The sequence below is a fragment of the Callospermophilus lateralis genome, chromosome 2 (genome assembly GCF_048772815.1).
Source record: "Callospermophilus lateralis isolate mCalLat2 chromosome 2, mCalLat2.hap1, whole genome shotgun sequence".
NCBI lineage: Eukaryota > Metazoa > Chordata > Mammalia > Rodentia > Sciuridae > Callospermophilus > Callospermophilus lateralis.
In genome coordinates, this window is record NC_135306.1 from 209,002,793 (window position 1) to 209,028,278 (window position 25,486).

At 64.5% G+C, this 25,486-nt stretch overlaps 1 protein-coding gene across 1 annotated transcript in view; it reads left to right on the top strand.

Annotated features, from left to right (window-relative positions):
* Positions 1-4,042: 4,042 nt before the first annotated feature.
* Osbpl5 (oxysterol binding protein like 5) overlaps positions 4,043-25,486 on the top strand; it is a 54,166-nt gene continuing 32,722 nt past the window's right edge. The window contains exon 1 of the mRNA XM_077108727.1: positions 4,043-4,117. The gene's annotated coding sequence lies outside the window, so the exon portion shown is untranslated. The remainder of the gene's footprint in view (positions 4,118-25,486) is intronic.

The following is a 25,486-nucleotide window of genomic DNA, read 5'->3' on the forward strand; positions in this document are numbered from 1 at the left end:
GTGGGTCTTCCTGGAAGACGGGGGTGTGCGGTGGAGAGCAGAGGGAACCACCCAGGCTGCAGGCCTGTCTGGAGCCCTGGCCCTGGGCAGCATCCGGCAGGGAGGGGGAGAGTCTGTGCCAATCCCACAGGTTTCCCAGGGAACTGCCAGGGGCCACCGCTCCCCTCAGCCAGGAGGACGCCACCAGAGGGTCTCCCTTGGGAGAGGACGTGGATCACATCTGAGAACACAGGCCTCCCTGCTCCTCCCAGCACGTCCCTCCCCTCCACTGTGGGGTCCAGGGGAGGGAGGGGCTGCCCCCCCCCCTCCCGCCTGTGGCCCAAGGCGGCTCTGGTGACCTGGAGAGGCTGCAGCCACGCCACAGCAGAGGGCGGAGAGGAGCCACCTGGGCACCAGGCCGCCCTCCGGGCCTGCCTCAGCCACAGCCTGGCTCCTGGGCCCAGAGCTTACGGCCCAGAGCTCAAGGGGAGGAGGAAGCGGGTCACTCGTGTAAGCGGGAGGACGCGGTGCCAGGCACCTGGAGGTCCGTCACACGCTCATTGTTCCCATGTCACTATGAGCTCCAGAGACGCTGTGGGCTCCAAATTTCCCTAGCCTCCCCCCCCGCCCCGTGGGGACATTGCCCCTCTGCCCAGGTAAGGAAATGAGACTCCGAGGGAAGAGTCCCAGAGCAGGGACACTCTGAAGCCCGAACTGGAGGACAAATGTGCCCTCAGGGAGGACTGCTGAGCTTAGCCTCACCTCTGGACATCCCACTAGTGCCCAGAGTGACAAGACCAGTGTCCCAACAGGAATCCAGGACCTGCCTCAGTCCAGCGGCACCCCCAGGATTTAGGCCTCCGTTTCCTCATCTAGAGATGTCATTGCTGGGGAGATGTCATTGCTGCCTCCGATGACCCGGAAAGCACTAGCAAGCCAAGGAGGGAACTCCCCCCAAGTGGGCCACACCCAGGCCCTGCTGGCCCCTGCAGGGGACAGAACCCCAAGGAAGGCTCTCTACAGGCACCGTCCCTGAAATGCGCCAGGCACTTTCCAACTTGGCCTGGCCCCCAAGCCCCTCTTGGGGACGGAGCCAGTGCAAAGGAAGGGGCAGGGGCTCCACCAGGTCCTATGATCCTGTGGGTCTTCTTCACGAACTGGGCAGCACCACAGAGGCTGGTTCAGAGCAGACACTCCTTACTCCCTGCCAGGGCTGGATGGCCTCCCTTGCTGGGCCCTGGCTTCCCGTCTGCAGAATGGAGCTGACTGTGGATGAACCACCTCTCCGGTGTCCGGAGTGTCTGCTGGGAAGTGCCCACGTGGCTCCTCTTTACCCCTGGGAGGCACCCGAGAGCTGGTGAGATACGCAGAACCCAGGCAGGATGGGGCCCTCTCAGAGGAGGTCTCGGGGGCTCCTGTAACCCCAGCAAATGAAGAAGCCGGGCCAAGTGCAAGGGCTTCCTGGACAGTGCTCCACTCAGCACCACCAGCACCTGGAGTCGATGGCTCTGCCCTGGAGCTCTTGTGCATTATGGGGATTGAGCAGAGTCCCTGGCCCCTGCCCCCTCGATGCCTGCAGCACCCAGCCAACACTGCCTGCAGACATGGCCGAATGCCACCTCGAGTCAGGAGGCAAAGCCGCCCCGGCTGAGGGCCACTGTTCAGAGACTTGGCTTGAAACAGTACTGATTTTAAATTGTTCTCTGCTCGCTCGGAGTAAAAGCCTCCATGTTTGCAAAAGCATTATAAAATCTTGCTGATCACAAACGCAACTGCATGAACTAGAGTCAGTTCAGCACCATGGGCAGGTCGGTCCGACCATCCCTTCCTAGGGTGCTTACCCAGGGCAAGCGCCTTAGAAGTCTCCTGGCACTGCTGGGCACTCAGAGCACCTGGCCGGTGGGGCTTCCTCTCCTCAGCATTTACAGAGGCAGAAAGTGAGGCACAGAGAGTTGCACAAATCTGCCTGAGGCCCAACAGCTCTGAGGCAGTGCCAGCATGCCCAAGGCCGGCACCGTCAGCCCCCTGCTCTGCCCACCTCTGAGGGCTTTTGCTCTCCTTTCCTGCACGGGCCTCCATCATCCACACGCTGTGTCCATTTGACAGGTGAGGACGCTGAGGCCCAGAAGGAGCAACTCACTGCCCAGTGATGGAGCTGTGTTCCGCCGGCGGCAGCAGGATTCAGACCTTCCTCTAGCCACCTCGCTGCCTCTCCAAAACCAGGCAAGCAGGAATGGGGCTTCCGGGGAGAGCCCAGCAGCAGCTGTGGACCCTGAAGGACACCTGACACCTGTCACGGAGCCTGGCAGGTGACATGCTCCTCATTTCCCGAGCGCCTGTCTGGTTGCTGTCAGACTCGACTCAGTGAAGGGTTCAAACCTGGTCCTGACTCCATTCCCCAGCCCCCACCCTGCCGTCATCCTCAGGGCCCTTCCCAGGCTCCACAAGTGCCCTTTGACCTCTGCCCTCAGGAGTGTCCTTTCACAAAATGTGGCCCTTATAGCCCGCATGGATTCCCGACTTTCCCTGTGGAGGCCCCTGAGACCTCTGCCCCGGGGACAGAGCTTGTTTTCTCCCTGGAGTCCCCAAGGACCCGCCCAGGCAACCAGCAACTCACCAGGCTCTGGTGGCCACACCCAGCTTTGTGCCGAGACTTCAAAGCAGACCCACTGGTCTCCGTCCACCCTCCTCACCCCTGCCTGAAGGGCAGAGGCTACTGGCCACACGGAGCAGGTCCCACCAAGGCTCTGAGCATCTTATCCAAACAGTTCTGCGTCCGAAGGCCTCGAAAGGTGACTATGGGTCAGGCAGGGCTCATTCTGGGGTGAGCCAGCTGCTGCAGCAGAGCTCTGCCTCTTTACCCACCCATCAGCAGAGGGTGAGGGAGAGGCTGGTGCTTCTGCCCTCCCCCTCCCCCCAGGTCCAACAGGGTGGGCGTGGCCAGGCTAGGGGGGAAGGGACTGCCATTGGGGGCCGAGCCCCTGCATGCCCCTCCCCATGAGGGCTCACTCCAACTCCAGGGCCTGGAAGGAGCTGTGCACCCCAGGCTCTCCCTCTAGAGCCTGGCCAGGGGTCCTTCAGCACCCCACGATCACCAGTCTTAGGGGCTCCCTGGATGTATCTGCAAACAGAGGTGAAAACGTGTCCATGACAGTGCACAGACTGGGAGGAGGCTGAGACTTCCCAGGGTCAGTCCCTTCTGAGGTTCCGTCTGGGACAGGCTCCATGCCCTCCCCTGTCCCACCTGCATCTGGGGGTGCAGAGGAGATGTGCTCAGCTCCCAGTGTGGCTGGGCCCTTTGGGACTGATAGTAGGGAAAGGACCTGGCAGGGGGCCACACTGGGGACACCTTGGCACCAACCAGGAGCTCACTTCCACTTTAGGCCTTCAGGGGAGGGACTGGGAGGTCACCTGCACCCAGATCTGAAAGTCATTTAGAGCAATTGGAGTGAGTCTTACACGTAAGACAATTGGAGGGGTCTAGGAAGATCTAAGGGGGCAGAGAGAAGTGAGGGAGAAGCAGGACGTAGTACACGGGTGTCAGTGTCTGAAGCGACCAGTTAATCAGTTGGAAACCTGGAGTATGACAGAAGGGTCCCTTTGAACAGGAATGCAGGACAGTGGGTCCTCCTGTGTTCTGGTGGCTTCTAGCGATTGGCAGGGGTGACAGTGACTTGGGCTCAGGAATGGAGCGAAGGAATCCACAGCTCTGGCGAGCGTGGGGTGGAGTGCGCCTCCATTTGTGACCTTGGGCTTCTCCTAAGCCCCTAAACGTGAGAACCCCGCAAGACTGACCCGGCTCACCCACCCCGCCAAGCCCTGGGCGCGGCGTCGCCACCCGGGCCGCAGGTGAGCTGGGGCCCAGAGCCCGCCGCCCGAAGGGCGCGGAAAGGCCGAGCGCTGGTGGCGGCGCGGGCGGGCGGGCGGGCGCCGGGGTCCCCAGGGCGCCGCTCCAGCGCGGATCCGCCCGGGTTTTGCGGCCGCCGCGCCCTCCCTCCCGCCTCCTCCCTCCGCCGCTCCCTCGCTCCGCCTCGCGCGGTTGGATCAGTCCTCTGGCATTTCCTGCCGCCGGGCCGCGCCGCCAGCTGAGCCCCGCGCCCGGCCGGGCCGGCCCGGAGCACCGAGCGCAGCCCGCACGGTAGGAGCGCGGCGCCGGGCGGGGCCGGGCGGGGCCGGGAAGGCCGAGCGACGCCGAGCAGGCCCCAGCGCCCAGCGGGCCCCGCGGGTGGTCGGGGAGCCCAGCGCCGCAGACCCGGGATCCCCGGGCGGGCGCAGCCGCGCGGACTCTGACAGGCGCCCGCGCGGGGAGCCTCGCCGGCGTGGCGCGGGGAGCCGGGGTGCGGGAGCGTCTGGTGGCGGGCGCGGCCCGTGTGGGAGCGGCGCGCCCCGCCTGGCTCCCCACTTGGCGGGGCTTAAAGGGGCCAAGACAGGGCGGGAGGGTGGCAGGGAATGACTGGACGGCTGCAGACCTTGGGGGTGGAGGGGCTGTGTCTCCAGCGCAGCCAAACCCCAACCAGGAGGTGTCCGGATCCTGGTCTGGGATCAGGTGTGTGGCATCCCAGCTCCAGGCTTGTTCCCAGGGGGACTGTGTTTGGGTCCACAGAACGAGAGGCAGCCTGGACTGTGAGCTGCAGCCAGGACCCTGCCTTAGGCCGCTGCCCACCACTGCCTTCTCTCCAGGCCTCTAAAGGCAGGGAGGGAGCCGAGGGCAGACGCTCTGCAGACACCCTGCGGGGGCTGAGGCTCCCGGCCTCTTGGGCACTTGAGGATTCTGGGGTGGGAGGAGGGTGGAGCTGCCAGGGGGGCTGGGCCAGGGCTCCTCCCAACTGCAGGTCCCAGCCGGCTTCCCAGGTGACCCCGCCCCCAGCCCAGACAGCTGTTTTCTGTCAGAAGCTGGCTGGAGTTAGAATTTTCAGTGCTCCTGGGGTCGAGGACAGGCGCCTCCCCAGGGAGAGATGGACTTCTCCTCCTCTCACCCAATAGGGCAGAGCTGGCCTGCCTTGCTGGGGTCACTAGTTACATTTCTCTTTCTTTGCTGTCGGGGTCTTACAACTAGTTACTCTCTGTCTACCTAAGATACAATTTATGTGTCTGCCTTTTTGCCCACTACCCTTCAGAACACCTTTTGCAGGCCAGGAGCAGGGGTAGGGGCATCAGGTCCTGGAGAAGGGGTCATGGCCTTTGGGATGGACATTACTATCTTGGGTCTGTCTGCACCTCAGTGGATTCAGGTCGTAGACTGAGCAAACACCTGCCTCTCTGAGGATGAGGAGCAGAGTGTCTGTCTTTGCTACATCTGCATCCCCACTTCCTTGTTGATGCAGGCCCTTGTTCACCCTTGAACTTGACAGGATTGGAGAAGAACAGGAAGAATAGGGTGGGGCTTTGCAGGACAGGGGAGACCTGGGGACCAGGGAGTGTCATCGGGCTGGTCCCCTCCAGGCTTCAGGCTCTGGACCTGCAGATCCATTGTCTGCCTGCACGTGCGTGGGGCAGGCTGGCGGGAGCCAGGGAGGCTACTGCTGCGTGTCTGTCTGGTTGGTGTCACCAGGCTGTTTTGGAAGGTGACAAAGCTTGGAGCAGGTGCTCCCGCCTGCGGTCCTGGGCCTTGTCTCAGGGAGGCTGCTCTACCACAGGTTGAATGCAGCAGTGATCCTGGATAGCAAACGTGGGCTCCTCCTGGGCCCTGTGGTCTGGCTAGCCCAGAGTGGGCCAGGGGCCCACCGAGTCCTTCAAAGCCCTGCTTTTGGCATTTTTACAGATACTGAATGCCACGCCCCACCCCCACCGACTGATTCACCATGCAGAGAACTCCATGCAGTTTCTCTCCTCAAACGCAGGCTTCTCGGAAGCCCTCTGAGCTCCAGGGATGACCCCAAGGGCTGAGCCTGGAGACGGCGGAAGGGCTGTGTGCCCAGCCGGTGGTTTGAAGGCTGTGGTGTGTCTCTGGCAGCTGTGTGTGGGGAGTCGCCCTCCCCACATTCTTTGGCTCGGGCGCATGCAAGTGCCACACTCACACATGGCATAGGTGGAGGCCCACTGCAGGTGGTGGCAGTGCCCCACCCCACAGCCGAGATACCTAGTGGTTCTCCCAGGGAAGCCTGGAGATTACAGTGCTGAGGAGGGACAGGGGACAGGGTGCTGCAGAGGGGCTGTGCCCAGGGTGTGTGCTGCAGACAGGATCCGGTGATTCCGGCGGTAAGGGTACTGTCCAGTGCAGACCTGCTGTGGGCTCAGGGTTGGCAGGCCCAGGTGAGCACGTCATGTGTCATGGTGTAGGACAGTGTCACTGCCCCCGGCGGCCAACAGGCATGCTGCCTGCCCGGGGATGTCCCCATGCAGTCCAAGTCTGCCACATAGGAAGAGCATTGCTCTGGGTGGCAGCCGCGGGATATATTCAACCGGCAGCTCAAGGGAAAGGACCTGAGACCCTGAGTGTGAGGCCATTGGGCTGCTTAGGAGCGTGCAGGGTTGGCAGGTGGTGTGGGCCGCCGCAGGGTGGCCCTGCTGCTCATTTGGAGAGATGCATGAGCAGATAGGAAAGGGCCTGGGGTGGCTGGGGGGAGCACAAGCATCACAGTGTGGAGCCTGGGCCCCAGGCCCTGTGCCTGAGTGTGGAGTTGCCCCGTGTGCGCGTCCCAGCTGAGAGGCTGGCCCGATCTCCAGGGCCAGGCTTGGGATGAGAGGTCCTACAGGACCAAACAGTGACTCCATCTTGGACTTCTTTGTCCACTGTGCTAGCTGGAGAACCTGCCCTCCAAGGTAAAGAATGTTGCAGGACCAAGATGAGGGTCAGACTGGAGCTGCCCCGGGGGACCAGAAGAAAGAATCCCTGCCACTGGGTCACAGGCTGTGGGGGTCGGGGGTGGGGCCCAATGACCACTGAGAGAGGCTGGGGTGGGCCTGGCCATCACAGCCTTACCAAGGTCATTCAGGTCATTGAGATAGTAAGACAAGGTCCCTACTGCTCAGGACATGAGCCTTGTAAGCCAACACAGAATGATCTAGAACACCCAGAGGCCCTTGATGCATCTCTCAGGCTGAGAGCAAATGCTTCGGCCTCTTGCCCCCAGGCCTGGCCCCCCTGTCCTCCCAGCGCTGATGGGCTGTCTCTTCCTGCCCACCTGGTTCTCTAGCCTGCAGCCTGCAGTGGTGGGATTGATGTGCTGTCTCTTGGGGTGAATATGGCACATGGGGGCTGGGGAAAGGTTGGGGGAAGGGAAGGGGGTTGCTAGGGGAGCCTGGTGGCTCTAGCAGGACTTTCCATGCCCAACTATTGGGGGTCCAATGGCGTAGGGTTTCTGTTGGGGTGAATGCAGTGCCAGGAGTTGGGGGCTACTTAAAGCTGGGCGGCCTGCTGCAGGGGCCTCCTGCCACAGCGCTCCTCCTTCCCATTATAGGTGGGTGGCCAGCTTCCCCAGGAGGCCAGAAAGTGGGGAGCCTTGGGGCTGACCAGTGGCTGCAGAACCGGGGTGAGAAGACTTGGTCTCCAGTTTACAGGGTGAGCCTCACCCCTGGTCGTGTCAGGAAGCCCCCCAACTCCAGTAGGTTTCAGGCCAGTGGGGGCAGGCCAGGGTCGGGGCATGTGGCCCTCTTCCTGGAGGGGACCCCCAGGTCTCTGCTGCTGAGCCAGGGCAGCGAGGTGGTCACTGGCTTCTCTTGCCACTCCTCCAGCCACCAACCCAGCCATAGAGGCAGCCCATCCAGTTCCCTGTCCAGACCCTAGGGCCGTGGGGTCCAGGAGAGGCTGGCTAGGGCCATAGCCACTGATGCGTCCGGGGCGACTGGACTGGAAGCCCTGGGGGACAGTGCAGGGCTGCTTCACCCAGGCGCTGGCCAGCCAAGGTTCCTTACATCCAAGCCGCCCTCCTATCTCAGCGTCAGGCTCAAGCCAGCCTGTGGGGTCCCAAGCACTGGGTAAGCTTGGCCATTCCACGTGCGGCTGGCACTGCCCTAAGAGACCCCGGCAAGGGTTTCCAAGCTCCAGCATCACCTCCCTGGCCAGGGTCCTGGGTCACCACACCTGCCATCCCCTGGCCCTCCCTGGGGGAAGAACCCCAGGTGGATCCTGCTGCTTCTGGGAGACCCTCCTTCCACCTCCCAGGCCTTCTCTTCTCCTGAACTTAGCATGTGTCCAGGCTGCCCTGAGCTGCCTCCTCTGTGGGTGGACCCTGAGCCACAAAGGGCAGCCATTCTGTGGGAAGTGGTTATCTGTGCCTGGTCTCAAGCCTGTGTGTCGTCACCTACAGAGTCAGGATCATAGCATGTGTCCCCGGGTGTGGAGCGGATCCAGAGAGTGGGGCTGCTTCCCTCCCCAGCAGCCAGCCCCTTGCTGGTCAGGAGCCTGGTTCGTCATTAGCCCCAGGCCAGGGGCTGGGGGCAGGTGTGCTGGGGCTGGCATTGGAACTCCAAGATGGGCCCCATGTGTGGTCAGAGCCCCCAGAGGCCCAGAACACCGCCGGCCTCGCTGACCTTTGCCTGTGTCCTGGGGGAAACCTGACCCACAGAGCCTGGGTCCCTAGGGTTCAACCTCCTGCCCCTGGCGCCCCTGACCCTAGTGCCCCTGCCCCTGGCGCCCCTGACCCTTCCCCCCTGCACTCCTTCCGGCAACCCCACCTTGGGCTGGTGCTGTGAGGGCAGGGCCTCTGGGGCTCCCACTGCACGTGTGGCCATCTTGGCTCCAAGAGCATCAGGGCCAGCCCTAGCACCAACCCAGCCTGGCGCTCTGGGGGCCGGGCAGCCCTAGCTCACAGCGTGCCGGCTCCTGCTTGAGGGGAGAGAGAGTGGCTCTGAGAACACAGGGTCATTGTGCTGCCCCTCGCCAGCCTCAGCTCCCGGTCTTTGAGGGTCCCTAGCAGCAGGTCCTGGGGCTCCTGCACACCAGCATCACCAGGCGGGAGCTTGGGGACAGCGCGGCCTCCAGTGCACACATTGCCTGAAGCCGGGTGGTGCAGAGGGCTCCCCACCCGCCCCTGCTCCCCAGACCATTTTTGTGTCTTGAAGATCTGCGTCTACTTTTATGCAAGGAAAAGTTTCCACTTGTTTCAAGAAGTTTGAAAGCTGCGAGACTGTGGTTGGGGGTCTTGCCCCCCACCCCGCCCTCCGCTCTGGAAGCCGGTTTCCTGGGTGTCCCAGAGCACTTTGCGGTGCCCTCGTGACCTCTGGGTGCAGATCCTGGGGCAACAGGTGACCTGCTGCTGGAACCACTGCCCCACTCTCCCACATGACCAGCCCCGCTCCCCTGTAGTCCTGGGGCCAGAAAGAAAAGGACAGGGACAGACCCAGAAGCAGGCCCCGCCGCGGGCGGCCAGCCCTGGGGTCCTCTGATCTCCTTGGGGCAGAGGAAGAAGCAGCGGCTTTCCTGCCGCAGCACCACGCAGCAGCGTTTCCACTTTGGGCCTGGCTCCTGCGGGGGCGTGTGGCCCCCACCGAAGCGAGGCCTAGATTCTGCCTCTGAATAGCAGCGTGTGGGATGGCAGGTCCCCGAAGGGCAGAGTTGCTGGGAGGACACGGGGTGCCTGGCCACACAGGCTGGGAGCATTTGAGGTGTGCAGACGAGGCCTTGAGCTAGGAAGGAAAGGCGTCAGCCCGTGTGCAACCTGAGGGCCCGGCCACTTGGGGACAGGGCCTGGTAGCAGATCCTGTTCAAGTGGCCCCTGTCACTTCCTGGACGGTGGGCAAGTGCTTGTGGAGGCTCCTAAGTGTCCCTCTTGAACACATCTGAGGGGCTCATGGCCCCCGTGGTCCAGGTATGTGTGATGGCAGCTGTTGGGGTCCCCGCCCTCACTGCCCTTGCCTCCCAGCACCCCAACTGGCTCTCAACCACCTGGATCCCCCCCATAGTGGCTGTCTGCCCTCAGCCAATGCTACCTGGCCAGAGGGGGTGGTGTGCCAGTCCCCCCAGCAGGCAGAGGCAGGGCCACCCTCTTGTTCCTGCTCTGCAGGGCTGCAGGCTGCTCACTCTGGTGGGACTCCGGCAGCCTGGGCTCACTGTTGAGCCCACCTGGAGCACAGGGCCAGCAGCCAGGGCTGTCCACCACCCACACTGAGGTCTGCAGATGCCCTCCCTGGCCCTGACTGTCACCAGGGGGCTTGGCACAGGCAGGTGTGCAGAGAACACAAGATCTCCAGGGAACTTGGTCCCAGGCCACGGCCTGTCTTCCTGGGGGGCTCCTGGGCTGTCACCGCTGTTCAGCATGAGCCTGCTTGATTGCGACCTCACCCTTTGCAGCCCCTTCCCCTCCTCTCGTGGGCCAGGGTCTTCGCCGCTGGCCTGACTCCTTCCGCCTGGGCCCTGGTGAAGCTGCTCCCGCCTAACAAAGGCCGTGGCCCTCTTTTCTTCCCGCGCTGGTCCGCGAGCCGCAGCTTCTCCTTGCTGGCCTTGGTCACCTTGTTTTGCAGAGGCAGTGGGTGGCTGGGTCGCCAGCCACAGGTCCGGACACGCTGGGCTGCAAACGCCCCAAGCAGGTGCTCCACGCCTCCCGCCTGTGCCAGGTGGAGGCTCCTCCCTGCAGGCTCCGCGGGGTGAGCAGAGCGAGCGTCTGACCTTGGGAGCCTTGTCATGGGGTAGGACATGGACAGTCAGAGAGCCAGGCGTCGTCCCCACCTGTGTGGCCCTGGGCAAGACCTTTAAGTTCTGGACCTCGGTTTCCTCCTCTGTGAAATGGGCCTCTGCTGTGCCAGTCTCCTAGGGGTGCTGGGGGGACTCAGCAAGAGCCAGGCCTATCCGGGTGTAGAGAGGGCTGGGGCTCCCAGCCCCGGGGCGCCCTGTGCTCTCCTGAATGGGAATTTTGATTAGTAGTTAAATATTGTGAGACTTAGACGCAGGAATGGCCCACGACAGCCAGGCCCGCCTCACTGATCTGACCAGTGGGCTGCATCGAGGGCCGTGGGCCAGGCGTTCACACCCAGGTCTGTTCTAAGAGCGACGGCGTGGAGGGAAAGCTGGCACCGTCCCTAGGCCACAGCCCTGTGCCCTGTCCTCCAGGGAGGCGCTCCCGGTTTGCACGTGCAGGCTCCGTGGTGTGTGCTCACGCCTTACCCTACGCGGCTGGATCATAGCCGGTCCCAGCCTCTGGCTGCATTTCAGTGTCGCTCGGTCACGACCCTCCTCGGCCAGTCATCTGCAGCACCAGGGAGGCAGCAAGACAGTAGCCCACAGCCTCCTCTAGCTTCTGCCAGGGCAGGCAGGAGGCCGTTCCGGCTCGTTTCCGTGCTCCCTCACACCCGTCAGTCCGACCCCATCCTGGGGAAGTCCTTCAATTTGTTTCCGCCTGTCTCTGGAGCTGGTCCTGTGGCCAGGCTCCTGGGGCACCTATGGAGGGGCGTGGGCCCAGAAAATGGGCCCAGCAGGTGCCCATCAGAGTGTGGCCAGGTCCCTCCTGGGTCCATCCCTGACTCTCCTGGCCTTCAGGGTCCCAGGGGGAGACCCCGGCTCTCTCACCCCATCAGAGGGAGGGCTTTTCTCCCTTCCCCTCGGCCTTCAGAACAGGCCTGCAGGAGGCTAAGCTGCCCCCAAAGATATTTGCCAGTGTCCTCAAAAGGTCCCTCTCAGTGACCAACACGTTCTGTTAATCAAAAACCCAGAAGTTGGCCTGACCCTAAGACCCAGGAGTCGAGGAGGGTGGGTCTGGCCAAGGGGCCTGCAGGGCCACGGCACAGCGGCTCTAGGTGGCCGGAATGGTTTGCGTGGCCTCTGCGTCCTGGTCGGAGACTGTCCTGCCCGGGAGTGCCTGGAAGCATGCTGACCTCACCGGTTCCTGTCCTCACTGTCTGGTGCCTGCCCGGGAGCCCTGGCTCAGCCAGCCCGGGGTTGAGTCTGGAGGCACTCTGTCCTCTGGACCTTGATGAGCAGGGCACCAACAGAGGTGCCTCCGGCCTTCCCAGGCAGAAGTCCCTCAGGAAGGTCACCCTGCACGCAGGGCCATCGCACCCCTCCTGGGGCCGTTCCCACCTCAGGATGGCCCTCTCTGCACCCTAGCCTCCCGGATCTGCAGCCTGGGGCAGGGCAGGGGTAGTGAGTGTCCTCCACCTTGGCCCTCTGGTGTCCAGCCAGCACCTGCTGGAGGGCTTTCTGGAAAGCTTTCCTCGCAGGGGGGTGGAGCACGCCCAGCCGCCTTGGGCTTCGGTGGCGTGGCCTTCCCAGGTGCCTTCCCTGCCCCTAGGCCACAACTCCCACCTGTGCTATGGAGTGGGGGTGGACCTCCCTGCCCCTCCCTCACCAGGCGCTGTCTGCAGACCCCCGGGGTGCTCCTCAGTGCTCTTGGCCCAGGAGGTGTGGCCCAGGAGCCCCTGCCACCCCTGGGGACACAGGAGCACTGCAGAGAGCCCTGGAGTTGGAGAGGAGCCGTGAGCTCCCAGCTAGGACCCACTTCATCTGACTTCACCATGGAGCCTCTGCCGGTCCTGCTGAGCATCCCTCACAGAGAAGGAAAATGGAGGCATCTTCCAAAGGGCTCTGGTGGGCGTTGGTCCACACTGGAGGCCTGTCCACCCGGGTCACTTGGCGCTTTCGGGGCTTGGGGTTGTGACCCCAGCAGCCTGTGCCTGCATGTGGTGTAGATTGCAGTTTAGTGACTGGCCCGACCCCACACACACACACTCACCATTCGTCATTTTAAAACTGCGTCTGCTTTTCGGTTTCTTTGTGATCTCCAGTGCTATTTGTCTCGGGCAGGCACCTGTCCTATCAGTGGCCATCCGTCATTCCCAGGGACTCAGCCCTGTGTGTGAGGGTGCTGGCGTCATGGGCCTGAGTGGCCCAGGCCCTGACCAGCCTGCCAGAGCTGGACTGCCCCCAGGAGTCCCTCGGGAGCCACTTCTCTGGGCCACGGGCCTTTTTACAGACAAGGCGGCCAGTCCTGCTAGGAATCAGTGACTTCCATGCCAGGAAGTCACTCCAAGCCTATGATGCGACAGCTCTCTGCAACCCTAAGGCTGACGGAAGCGTGTGCAAACCAGGCGTGAGTGGGCACGGAGGCCGGGGGTTGGAGGCAGCGAGGCCGCAGAGGGAGGTGTGCTACGTTTCCCTTGGCTGCTTCGTGAGTTCTGCGTTCTTGATGAAAACCCCGTGTGGATTCCTGTGGCTGTGGACGCGTGTGTTCGGCACCCGGCCCTCCCTGGGGGCTCCAGGCATCGGCTGTGGGCACTCAGGGAGGCCAGCACCTGCCGTTTCCAGGCATGGAACCAGGGCTTGGAGACCTGGTACCCTGCCGCGACAGCAGGGCCACAAGGGGAAGAAGAGGGAGCTGGTGGGAAATTCAAGAGGGAGGTTTCATCCGGCCAGACTCAGACGGGCCCTTGGAAGGCACGGCTGTGAGACCATCAGGAAATGGGAACGGAGGGGCCGCACCGCCCGGACGGCCTGTGCTGGAAGGCCAGCAGGGCTGCAGCTGAGACCTGCTTGCCCCAGGCTCGGTGGCTTGACCTGGTGAGGCCATGGGCCACTCCCGAGCAGCTCCTAGGACCTGTGTGACTGTGGGTCACTTGCTTTCATCAATGTGCATTTTTACCTTAAGGAGGTTTAAGTCATTACTGAAGCTGCAGGTCAGCATCACTTGTGGTAAGTAGCGGGTGCTGATGGACGCTGCCCAGCCAGCACTGCACCTGACTACAGCTGGCCGCCGGTGACGAGATCAGGGCGTGCAGGTCTGGCTGAGGCTCTGCGGGGCAGCCCTGCCCAGAGCAGCTCCTCTGCCGTGAGCTTTGCCGAGGCCACCCCACTTCTGCTGGGGAGGGGAGCAGGTCCAGGCACAGTAGGGACAAGTGTTGTCCCTCCACCCGGGCAAGAGGTGGAGAGACATCTCAGGGCCCTGGTCTCCCTGGAACTGTCTGGTGGGGCTGCCCTGAGCAGCCGCATAGCCGGGAGGCACAGGTGATATGCACAACACGTCCAGTCTGGCTGAGGCAGCCTGGGGAGGGCAGCTGTCTGGGACAGAGACCCTGCACACAGGGCCTGGGAGAAGGTGACCTCCACTTGGGGCCACCCAGGTGCCCAGCCCAGCATTGCCAAGTCACCTGGAGACCCTCCCAGGGGACAGGCTGGCATCTGCCACGTCACTGAGCTTCCTCTGAGGGTCTCGTGTTTTCCCTACAGCTGTACAGTGGTGGCCTCTGCAGCAGGGGCATGGCGGGGTGAGAGCGAGATTTAAAGGGGACGCGCCACCTTCAGCCCCTGGCTTTTCTGAGTGGGACAGGACATGGGTGGTGTCCATGCCCAGGCAGGGCACAGAGTGTGGCTGGGCTGAGTGGAGTGGCCAGGTCGGCTTGGTGGGGCTGCGTGGAGGATGGCACCCACAGCCTCATCAGTGCCCGTGGCAGCAGGTCCTTCTGCCACGTCCTGAGGGCTGGAGAGGGCTGTCCCCTCTCCTCTGTCAGGCCCTTCTCCCTCTCTGCCCCAACGCGGTGCCTCTGTGTCCTGGGCAGCTACAGCAAGTGACCACGTGTGTGCGCTAGAGCAGCGGATCCGTTCCTCGCCCCGGGGCTGGGAGGTCTGAAGTCAAGGTGCTGTGGGGAAGGCTCACTCCAGAGGCTCCAGGGAGGGCCCTGCTGGAGGGTCCTCCAGCTCCAGGCTCCAGAGGATCCTGGCCTGTGGCCTCCTCCAGCTCCGGGCCCCAGGTGATCCTGGGCCTGTGGCCACAGCTCTCGAGTCTCTGCCACAGGTTCACGTCCCTCTCCTCTGCGTCTGCCTCTCTTTCTCTCTTGTAAGAACCCCACTTTGGATCCCGGGCCACCTTAGGCCACGTCACCTTGCCTTAGGTCAGTGCATCTGCAGAGACCCTTTCCAGGGACCGCTGCCCTGGTGGAGCTTGGGCCTGGGTTCCATCCTTAGCTCCATCAGAAATGAAAATAAAGATCCAAAGACAGGCATGGCCACGGGTCCTGGGGCCAGGACCTAGCTTTGCGGGGTGCACCTGACCCGTCCACCCCACGAGGGGGCCGCTAGGACAGTGGTTCAGCACTTTGTGCCTCCAGGGAGGTGGGCTGAGAGCCGGGCCTGGTGGAGAGAAGGGGGCTCTGTGGACTTGGACTTGGGGGGACACCACTGCAGGGGGCACTCAGTCCTCCCAGCCCTGGGCACGGGGTGGGCAGGGAGGGGCCACCTGGATTCACAGGTAAGGCCTTGCTGCCCCAGAAAAGCGAGGAGCCTCAGGCAGCTCCTCACCTACCAGGTGGGGAGCTGGAAAGGAGGCAGCGCCTGGCTGGGGAGCTGCCCGGGAGGGGAGGCGCCCACTTCTCCCTGGAGGAGAGTCTGTCCAGCAAGTGCTCCTGGCCAGCCCCTGGGTGTGGGCGAGACTTCCACCCTGGCCTCCTGTGAAATGGCTGACCTAGATGTGCCCACCTGGGCGCCTGGGTCACCACCCCCCAGAGACTCCTCACCTCAGTGCTGCCGGGAGCCGCCTGCAGTCCCAAGGCCCAGGGAGAGCCCTCTCAAGAGGCAGATGCCCATGAAGGGGAGATGGGCTGAGGGACAGGCCTGCGGCGCCCGTGACTTGCCGAGCGTGTGTACACCTGTGTCCGTGTGTCCGTGTGTCTGTGTGTGCACGTGTGTTTTTAGGTGGTTCTGCGTCTGTACATCTGTTTGCATACTTGCAGCCTGTGTGTCCCTGCACACGTGTGTGTGTGGGCTCTGTGTGGGCACATGTGTGCTGGCGTGTCCTCTGTCCACGTGCATGGTGTGTGTGTGTGCGGGAGGGTGGGCAGTCGGGGAGGAGGGGACCCAGGGCCCTTGGACTGCACCTGTCAGGCCTCTGTGCACCAAGCACATCGCCGTCACCACAGCTGGCCCTTGTGCCCCAGGCTGCCTGGCTCCTGGGGTCATTTTGACCATCGAGGGGCAGATGGGGGCCCTGCTGGAGCGGGCCAGGGCTCTGGGGACCTGTGGTCAGTCCGGGCAGCACAGGGCTCCATCCTGGGTTTGTAAGATGGGCATGTACAGCCTGGGGGACTGCGAGTACCTGGCAGGGGAGCTGACAGCTGCTCCCTGGTGACCTGTCCCCAGGGCCTGCAGGGCCGCTGGCTCCTTGCTCAGGGTGGAGTGTGGGGAGGGCTGCCGCAGTGCTGTGGCCCAGGGAGGGTTAAGCAGAGTGCTGGGGACTGAGACAGGGAGGGGTGGCCTGGGGCACCTCCTGCCCCACTGAGGGACCCTGGCTCTGCCACATTCCTGGCCTGCACTGGGAAGTGGCCCTGGCCTGAGACTGGCCAGTCCTGGGAACTGAGGGCAGCTGGGTGAGGTGCAGGGACGGTGGGCGTACAGGCTGCAGTCCCTGGGTGGGTAAGGGAGGCTGGCTCCTGCAGAGGGGCCCTGCAGGGGGACCTTGCCTCCCCGCTGCACCCAGGGGCCGCGGCTCCTCTCACCCCCACAGTTCTGGTCCCCTCACCTCTTACCCACGTGGGCCTGCCAATGGCTCTGCTGGGTACATCCAACAGTAGCAGTGACGTACACCTGTGGAGGTGACCCAGGCGAGACAGAGGCCATGACCTGCAGAACGAGTATCATCAATATCGCGCCGCGAGGTCCGCACTGGCGCCCACCCACCTGCCCCCAGACCCCTTACCCTTCAGTGGCCGTGCGAGGCCTGTGCCACCCACCTTCCTGGCTGGGCCAGCTCAGGGCCGTGTGCATGCAGCATGACACCCAGGCTGCCCATGCACACAGCTGCCCCATCACTGCGGCCAGCCCTGCACCTGTCTGACTTGTGTGGATTGAGTCGGGCTGCCCAGCAGGGCAGGAGCCATGCCCCGCCCCACGCCAGGCCCTCTGGGGAACTTATCCAAGGACACCTCTCCCTGGGGCTTCTGCCAGGGTCTCCCTGTGCCCTGGAGACCCCTGTCCAGCTCAGCATGTCGCACACAAGGCCACGCAGGCCCCAGCAGCGCAGTGAGCCTCAGCCATACAGAGGCTACTGAGGCTTGGCCAGCCAGGCCCCTGCCCAGCCTGGCCCCTCAGGACTGAGTGAGTCACACAGCTGGTGACACATGCATGTGGTCCCTGTGAAAGCCACTGTCCTGGGCTCCTATCCTATCTGCTCACTCTGGAGCCACGTCAAAGAATGGAACTCATCACATGCAGGCCCTGGGTTTGCCTTTGGGAAAACTGAAGCTGGGCTGTGGGGTGAGTGAGCAGGCCCTGGGCACAGTCGGGGCCGCCTAGGGCTTATGATACTCTGTACTAAGTCCTGGGGGGCTGGGGGTGGGGCTGTGGCTCCGCAGCAGGCGCCTGTCTGTGTCCCCCATGCATCGGCCGGGTGTGGCAGGAGGGCGTGGGGTGGAGGTGCAGGCTCCGCTGCGCAGGGGCTCCTGGCCGCCGAGGCGCCTGCGGTCTCTGCCTCTCTGACTTTCTGGAACAGGCCTTACCAAGGTTCACTCGCGCCCCAGGCCCCGGCCCAGCGCTGCCCTCTCCCCAGCCCCTCAGGAGCGGCTTCCAGCCCTGTTAAAAGTGCAGTGGGAACTCAGGGCCAAGAGGGACAAGGACAGCCGGGTCCCCAAATATACTATCCTGGGTCCAGCAGCTGTACCATGGACAGAGGGGCCACTGTGCCTAGGCCCCACTTCCTCTTAGGCAGGAGTCCCACCTGCGTGCTCTCTCTGAGGTCCCCCATGTCCAGCGGAGGACACCACTAGCAAGACCCTCTTTTCCCCTTTCTCCCCCACCTTCCCCAAGCAAACCCTGTCCCTCCAAGGTACTAGGAAGTTCTCCCACAGGGCTGACCACCGCAGATGGCAGTGACATGCAGGGTGCCGGACCTGCTGCACCCACACCAGTCTGGGGGCTCCCTGCGGGCTGTGGGACGGGGTCTCGGTCTCACTCCCAGTGTCTGGTGAGGTGGGCACATGGGATAGGCACAATGGCCGGGTTCTCCGGGCTGCGGGGGCCGAGGCCGCTAGCTTGGTCTTGGCCTGAGCTGGGCAGGTGGGCGGTTCCCTTGAAGGGAACGCTGTCCTTGCTGGTGGAGCGGCCCTGCCGACTGGGCTGCAGGGCATTGGCGCCGGCCCAGGGTGAATGTACACCGCCCCTTACTCTCAGCCCACCAGCCTCCTGGGGAACACCCAGGGGTGGCACGTCCTTCCCCTGTGACAGCCCAGGGGTCAGATGGAACCCCAGGCGCCCTTTGCTGGACTGCTCGGAAGGTCAGCAGGCCTGGTTCTGCCCCAGGCTCGGCCCACGACGCCCCGTCCTGCTGGTCTCGCTCCAGCTGCTGCCCTGTGGGCGAGGCATGTGAGGCCGGCTGGGGGCCTGGGTGGGGCACAAGGTGGTGTCCCCAGAGTCAGGGGCCAGGAGAGGTAACCGCCCGACGTGACCGACCTCATGGCAAGTCCTTCGGCCAGTCTGGATCAGAGGACGCGGTGCTGCCAGGGCCCTTGCTGTCCCCAGCCACAGCCGCCAGGTGCTCTGTGTATCTCAGTGCTGCTCCCGAGGTGGGGCCGTGCTTGCCTGACTCACCATCTCAGAGTGTGACCAGCGTGTCAGCGACACACCCGCTTTAGGCTTGGAGGACAAGCTCCGCTTCTCACCTGTCCCCAGGGACCTTTCTCAGCTCTGATGGCCTGGGAGGACCAAGGGGCCAGGGGTGGCGAGGGGTCTCTGGACCTCCGTCCATGACTCAGCCTCTGGCCAGGGCCACGCGTCCCTCGGGGCTCTCATCCCACAGGCCTTGCAGCCCCTCCAGGGCATCTGCCTGAGAGCCGATGGAGGGGGCCCTGGCCTGTCCCTGGGGACACATGGTGGAGGCCTGAAGGGCCCCGGGGTGTGTCCTGGGGGGCGTGAGGGGGCAATGGGACTTGGTGCTTGCTCAGCAGTGCCCGCTAGCCAGCACAGCCTGCCCCGGGTGAGGCCCCTGGCTCTGGATGCCCCCTGGAGCCCTGCGGCTTCTCCGGGAGGGAACCTGTGGCCCTGCACCGTGGGCCTCTGGGGAGGAGGAGGAGGCAGCCGGGCAGGACGGCCCGGGGTGGCTGGAGCAGGTCTGTGGACAAGAGGAAGGCGGTCACTGCAGCTCCTCAGATGGCAGGAGGTGGCCTGTGCTGCAGGAGAGCCCAGGCTGAGCCACCAGGAGACACAGGTGCCCTCCGTGCCACCCTGACCCCAGGGACCAAGGCGGAGGTGCCAGGTGCCCTCAGGAGGAGCCAAGGCGTGGTGACACGAGGGTGGCCCTGCCACAGCCTCACTGGAGCCTACTTTCCAGCTGGTGCTCTGAGCAGCCTCCCCCAGGAAGGCCTCCTGGGCGCCCCGCGTCCTGCAAGCTGCACCACCTCCCACCAGTGCCACCACTACCCAGGCCTTCGGGGACCTCCAGGTCTGAGCCCAGCACCCCTCCCGGGAAGCTGGGTCAGGCTGGGGTCAGGCTGAGGGCCTCAGCCCAGCAGGGAGAGGCCAGGAGAAAACCCTCCAAGGGGGCGTCCTCAGGGCTCTGGACAGCGGGCCCTCAGCCTGGGGACCCCAGCTCCGTGGGAACCTGCCAGCTTGGGTGTGGGGCCCTGCAGGCAGCCCAGGGCCAGTCTCGGACACCTCGTATGAAGACAGCGTCCCCCTGGGTTCTCCTCGCAGTGAGCCGGGGGCTGGGTGTCGTCACTGCCCCCTGAGCTGTCACCTCCAGGCTCCACTGGCAGGTGGCAAGAAGAGCACAGCAGGGTCTGGCCTGGCCCGCCTGGCAGGGCGGCTTTCACTCCAGGCGCACAGTGACTTCTGGCGAAGCCAGTTCCCTACACCACGGGGAGGGGCCCCCGAGGCCACAGCCCTGAGCCTCCCACAGGCTGGCGGGCCACCAGGACTGTCACAGCTGGCCGTCCCAGATAGGCCCAGAGTTTGGCTCTAGCACACACCTCCCCCTCTCTCCTGCTCAACCCCAGTAGCTGTCCCTGCCTGGATGGTCAGTGGTGAGCATGGCCAGGTGCCAGAGGCTGCGGGAGGGGCCTGGGCCCTGAGACCCCGTCAGCCCCCTCAGAGAGAGTTCAGGTGACCCTTCCTCTGCAGCTGAGATGGGGACCAGGCAGCACCTGGCCAGGGGGCAGTTCTGCACACAGCCCTCAGTGGGCACTCATGGTGCTGCTCACACCGGGCCAAGCCCAGGGCTGAGCCTCTGTGCACAGGGGCCAGGGTGCAGGTGAGGGGTGTCCACCCACTGTGCATGGGACCCAGGGTGCAGGTGAGGGACGTCTACCTACTGTGCACAGGACTCAGGGTGCAGGCAAGGGGCATCCATTCCCTGTGCGCAGGACTCGGGGTGCAGGTGAAGGGTGTCCACCCACTGTGCATGGGACCCAGGGTGCAGGTGAGGGGCGTCCACCCACTGTGCATGGGACCCAGGGTGCAGGTGAGGGACGTCTACCTACTGTGCACAGGACTCAGGGTGCAGGCAAGGGGCATCCATTCCCTGTGCGCAGGACTCGGGGTGCAGGTGAAGGGTGTCCACCCACTGTGCATGGGACCCAGGATGCAGGTGAGGGGCATCTACCCACTGTGTGCAGCACCCAGGTACAGACAAGGGTTGTCCACCCACTGTGCGCGGGGCCCAGGGTGCGGGTGAGGGGCGCCCCTCCTCTCCACGGTGCTCAGTGTGGGTGGAGCCGCCCCGCCTGGGGGTGGGGACTCCCTGCCTGTGCTGGGAGGACAGGCCCTGTCAGAATCACCTTGGCTGCCGTCCTGGCTGGCCTCAGGTAGGGCACACAATGTGACCTGCTGGAGGAAGAGGACAGTGGGTGACTGGGAAGACAGGCCAGCCCAGGGCGAGGGACGCGGCGGCTCCTGGTGATCACTGCGGCCCTGGGCTGTGGGGTGGTTCTCCCCCGGTGCCTCAGTCTCCCCGTCTCTCAGCTGGACGCTGAGTGGTGAGTGGGGTGGAGGCAGTGTGGGGGGGCCTGTGGCAGCAGGTGGGGCCTCCCAGCTGGACGGACCCACAGCCCAGCTAGCGTCTCTGGGCGGTGCCGGGCCTGGTGCCCCTGTGGCAGCGTGCAGCTCTCCACGGAGGGGTGGTGCCAGGGCCAAGTGCCACCTCCCTCCCTGACCCGCCATGTGACCGGGTGACTCAGCCCTGGTGTCTCGGTCACTGCATTGTGGTGGACAGACCGCAGGAAGGTGGGGCACTTGGGCTCTTGGGGTCTTTATTTCTCTCAAGACTCAGGGTCCTCCCAGCCCCTGGACAGCGGGGAGGAAGAGGAGGGGGCACTCAGCCTGTCCACACCTGCCAGCTCCCTCAGCAAGGGGACACCCGTGCAGGGGACAGCCTGGGTGCCGGGCAGAGAGCTGTCGACTTGTGAGTCTGGATGTGGCACAGCCAGGAAGGAGAGAGCTTCGGCCCGAGGCCAGCAGAGCCCGCACCCCCAGCCCGTGTCCACCCAGTGCTGCCCAACAATGATCCGGGCCCTTGTGGATGTCCCATTCTGAGTGCCACCAAGGGGGCCGTGCAGGGCAGGAAGGGGTCTGGGGCCCATCCTCCTCCACGTGGATTTGCATGAGGGCAGCTTGGCCCCAAGCCACCCAGGTGGGCCTCGGGGAGCAGACGGCCCCCGGGCCAGGAGAGACAGCAGCAGCTGCGGCTCTGCCCCCCAGCCTTGGCACAGGGCAGCCCTGGGCCACTGCGCTTTGCCATCGAGGGTGGGGTGGGGCCTCTGCTCCCCAGATCTAGAACCTTCTTCCCTGGCGAGGGGAATTGGGTGGCTGGGTAGAGAGGACACTCCACCCTGACCCCAGCCAGCTCAGGCGCCATGATGCAGGCCGCGTGGCCTGTGCCTGCAAGTTCCTCCTACGGACTCTGGCTCTTGGTCGGAGCTCACGTGTTCAGCTCAGCTTATGCCCATGTGCATCCCTACTCACCGTGCAGGGAGGCCAGCCCAGTGGCCAGGGTATTAGGTCCCCAGAGAACAGGACAGCAGGGTGGGCAGAGAGTACAGTAGGGAACTGGCTCAGAGTCCCCAGTCTGCCGTGAGCAAGCTGGAGCCTGAGAGCTGACCCAATGACAGGAAGAGGGATGGTGTCCTGGCCCCAGGCCACCAGACAGGAAGGCCCTGCCCCTCGCAGGGCTGGCCTGCCTGTTCTATGCAGACCTGCGACTAATTAGGGCGAGGCCCACCACCTCAGGGAGAGCAGTCCTCTTTTCTCAATTTACTGATTTAAACATTAAATATGTTCCAAAACCCCTTCACAGAAACACCCAAAATAATGTTTAACCAACTCTCTGGGCATCCCAGGCCCCAGCCAAGTTGACCCAAAATTAACCATAATACCACATGACACCATGAACAAGTCCCACCTCCCCCGCCCGGCAGCTGTGTTACCTTGGATGGGTTGCTTACCCTCTCTGTGCCTCAGTGCCCTCTGCCATTAGACAGGACAGTGCTTGGGAGGGGCTGGTGTGAAGCTGTAGTGACCCTCTGAGGTCTCTGTGGTCACTGTCACTTTTCGGCGTGGGGCCTCTCTATAGGCCCTGGGAGGAGTCCTCCCCAGTGCTCCCAGGGCCCCATGTGCCAGGCCCCGGGTCTTCCGCTCTGCAGTGTGTGACCCCGACCCTGTGGGTGGGGCTGGGAAGAGGTGGCTCTGGGTGTCTGTCTCCAACAGACACCCGGCCCCAGGCCTGCCCTGGCCACAGCCCGAGGGTGGCCAGACCCTGGACATGCCGGCCTGCCCAGCTGCCCCAGGTCCCAGGGAGGTGTGGGCAGTAGGTATCCTCTCTGGGCTCCGGCCTGACTGATGGGGGCTCAAGGGGACGGGGGAGCCCCTACCCCCGCCTCAGGGTCCTGGCCTCTCTGGCCCTCAGTGCCCCCTGCATCACTAGGGAGGCCCACGGCCAGGCCCTGCCCTGGAGGCCCCACATACCCAGGGCCTCTGAGCTCAGACTCCCTGTGCCCGGGGCCTCTGAGGGCCTCTGAAAGGACTGGCCACTGAGCCTGGGCCGCGCTTCCTGGATGGCCTCCCTGGCTGGGCGCTGGCTCCTGCTTTGCAAGCCCCGCCCTACCTGAGCCCACTGCGGTCAAGCTCCCCAGTGACTGTCCCCTCCTGGGTGGCCCTGCGCCCAGGTGGCCCACCCCAGCTCCTGCGGCCTGCCCCTTCCCGAGATGCAGAGCTGGCCCAGCAGGCTGGGGGAGGGCTCCCCTAGAACCACCCTCCCTCCTCGGCCAGGCTGCGGGAGGCAGTGGCCACTCTGGGGCCCTCAGTCCTCCCTGCCGAGGGAGCCCTGGGTGGCTCACTGCCCGGCTGGGCAGCGTGGGCAGGACTGAGACGAGTGTCCTGTGAGATCCTCCCATAGCAGGGGCCACCCCGCAGCCTGCCAGGAGCTGTGGGGAAGAGCCTTTAACAGTGTCCTGGGCTGTCACCCAGCACAGAAGCACCGCCACAGGCCAGCAGGGGGCCCACCCAGACAGCACCTTCCGGGTAGGGGGAGAGGGGACCGGACACTGCCCAGGAGGGCTCTGTGGTGACTTCCCCCCAAACAGCCAGGCCTCCCGGGGGCAGGACTTGTCGGGGGCCTGGCCCCGCCCATGGGCACACCCGGGGCCTCGGGGGCAGAGCTGGCCCGAGCTGTGGGGAGGCTGTCCTCTGGAAGCGGTGGCCAGCTGCACCCAGTCTGCACCCCTTCAGCTGAGGTGTTGATCTGCTGCGGTGGCAGGGCCCTGGGGCCCCTCTGCTGGCGGCACTGGGTGACCTCGCTCGCCCACCCCGTCGCCTCCAGCCAGCTCCACACCTGGAGGGCCACCCCAGGCTGCAGCTGGCATCTGAATTCTGTCTCCACCGGGAGGAGTGGTCAGGGCCTGTGCCACATGGTGAGGTCAGGCCTGCCTCGGGGACCACCTCCACCCGGCCTCCTGTCTGGGACTCCTTCTGCCAAGGAAGTGGCGAGCGGGTTGGGTGTGCCCGGCGGGCGGAGGAGCTGCAAGAGGGTGCGCTGGTCTGGTCAGGAGGGCGGGTGGACATGTGCCAGGGCCAGGCCCCCAGGCACGTGACTCTCCTGAGTCGGGCGGGAGGACTCCCGGGCGTGGCCCACGCTGTTCCCTGAGCAGGCCGGCCACTTCCTGCCCTCCCAGGACTCAGGCCCCCCTTGGCCATATCTGGCCACTTCCGGCCCCTTGACCCTCCTTCTTCCTCTCAGCGCCCTGGGCTGTCTCCAAGGTGCACTCCCTCCAGGGCCCGGGCAGGGCTTGAGCGTGGGGTGCAGACCCGTGGTGCCCTCGGGGGGTCTCTGCTCCTGCCTCTGGGAAATGTGCCGGTGAGCCCCCACCTTGCCCAGACCAGCTGGCCGTGCCAGGCCTCTCAGCCCAGCATCTGGGCTGGAAGAGCCGTGCCGGTGCCCCCTGGGGCCCAGCCCCACATCTGGGTGCATACCAAGGTGCTCTGAGGGGGCTGCGGCTCCCCGGGGCGGCTGGCTTGGCCCAGTTTGAGCCCCAGGCAGGCAGTCCAGCCTGGACTTGGCCTGGCACCTGTGTACCTCCTGTTGGTGTCTGCTCCCAGGAGGGGCAACTGTTGCTGGGCCAAGGAGTGTGGTGGTGTCCCTGGGGTGGTTCAGGTACCGGGATCCCCTCAGTGGGTCCACGTGGCCTTGGGACCTCAGCAGGGTTTGGGTGTGGTGAGAATGTTGTGACTACTCTCCGTTAACCGTTGGCTGGTGGCTGCTTTCCTTTAACTGATGACTACTGTCCTTTAACTGAGGGCGTCTGTCCTTCGCCAGGAACCTTCATCAGGTGTGAGAGAGCCAATATGTAGGCTCATGTTGCTTCATCCCTGACTCTGACCCTGTGTGACTCAGAGTGTCCCGTCCGCCCCCCCAGCCTTCCTGCTGCCATGGAGTTCAGGCAAAAGTGTTGGGGCAGGCTCCATGATGGAGGCCTCCTGCAAACGCGTGCTTTTCTGGCCCCACGAGTGGGTAGAGAGTCCCAGGGGCCAGGGCTTCGTCCCTCCCCAGGAGCCTTGCTTTCCTCCCCGAGCCAGCGGGGCGCAGGCCACTCCTCAGGCTGTGGGTGCTGGGGCAGCCCCCACCCGGCTGCTCTGGGCATGGATCTCCTGCCGAGAGCGGCCCTGGGGACCGAGAGACAGTGTGCCCAGGTCACACCGCCATGAGGCTGAGCCCTTGCCCCCGCCGGTGGTCCCCGGCCTCTGCAGGACCACAGGGAGGGGTCTGCCTCCAGCGGTCCCCTGCCCTTGAGCATGTGCCCGTGGGATGGAGGTGAGCCGGGGCTCTGCGGTTCCCAGAGAGCAGGGGCTGGTCGGCCCTCACAGAGGCTTGGCCAGCCTGGCCTCCAGTCACGGTGTCCCTTGGTTCTGCCTGAAGGTGGCCGTCTGCCTGGGAAGGGCAGGGAGGGTCTCTGGAAGCGTGGAGGGCAGTGGGGGTGGTCAGCTGGAAGGGGGCTCCGTTCCAGTTTCCCAACCTTGCTGCCCACCAGCTGGGCTCAGCGTGGGAGCACAGAGCCTGTCCCAGCTCCCGGAGGGGCCACTGTCCTCAGGGACACAGGTCTGACCAGAGCGGGGCAGAACCGTCCTGTCCCCCATCACCTGGCCCTGGCTGCCCTGGGCTGGCCACATGGC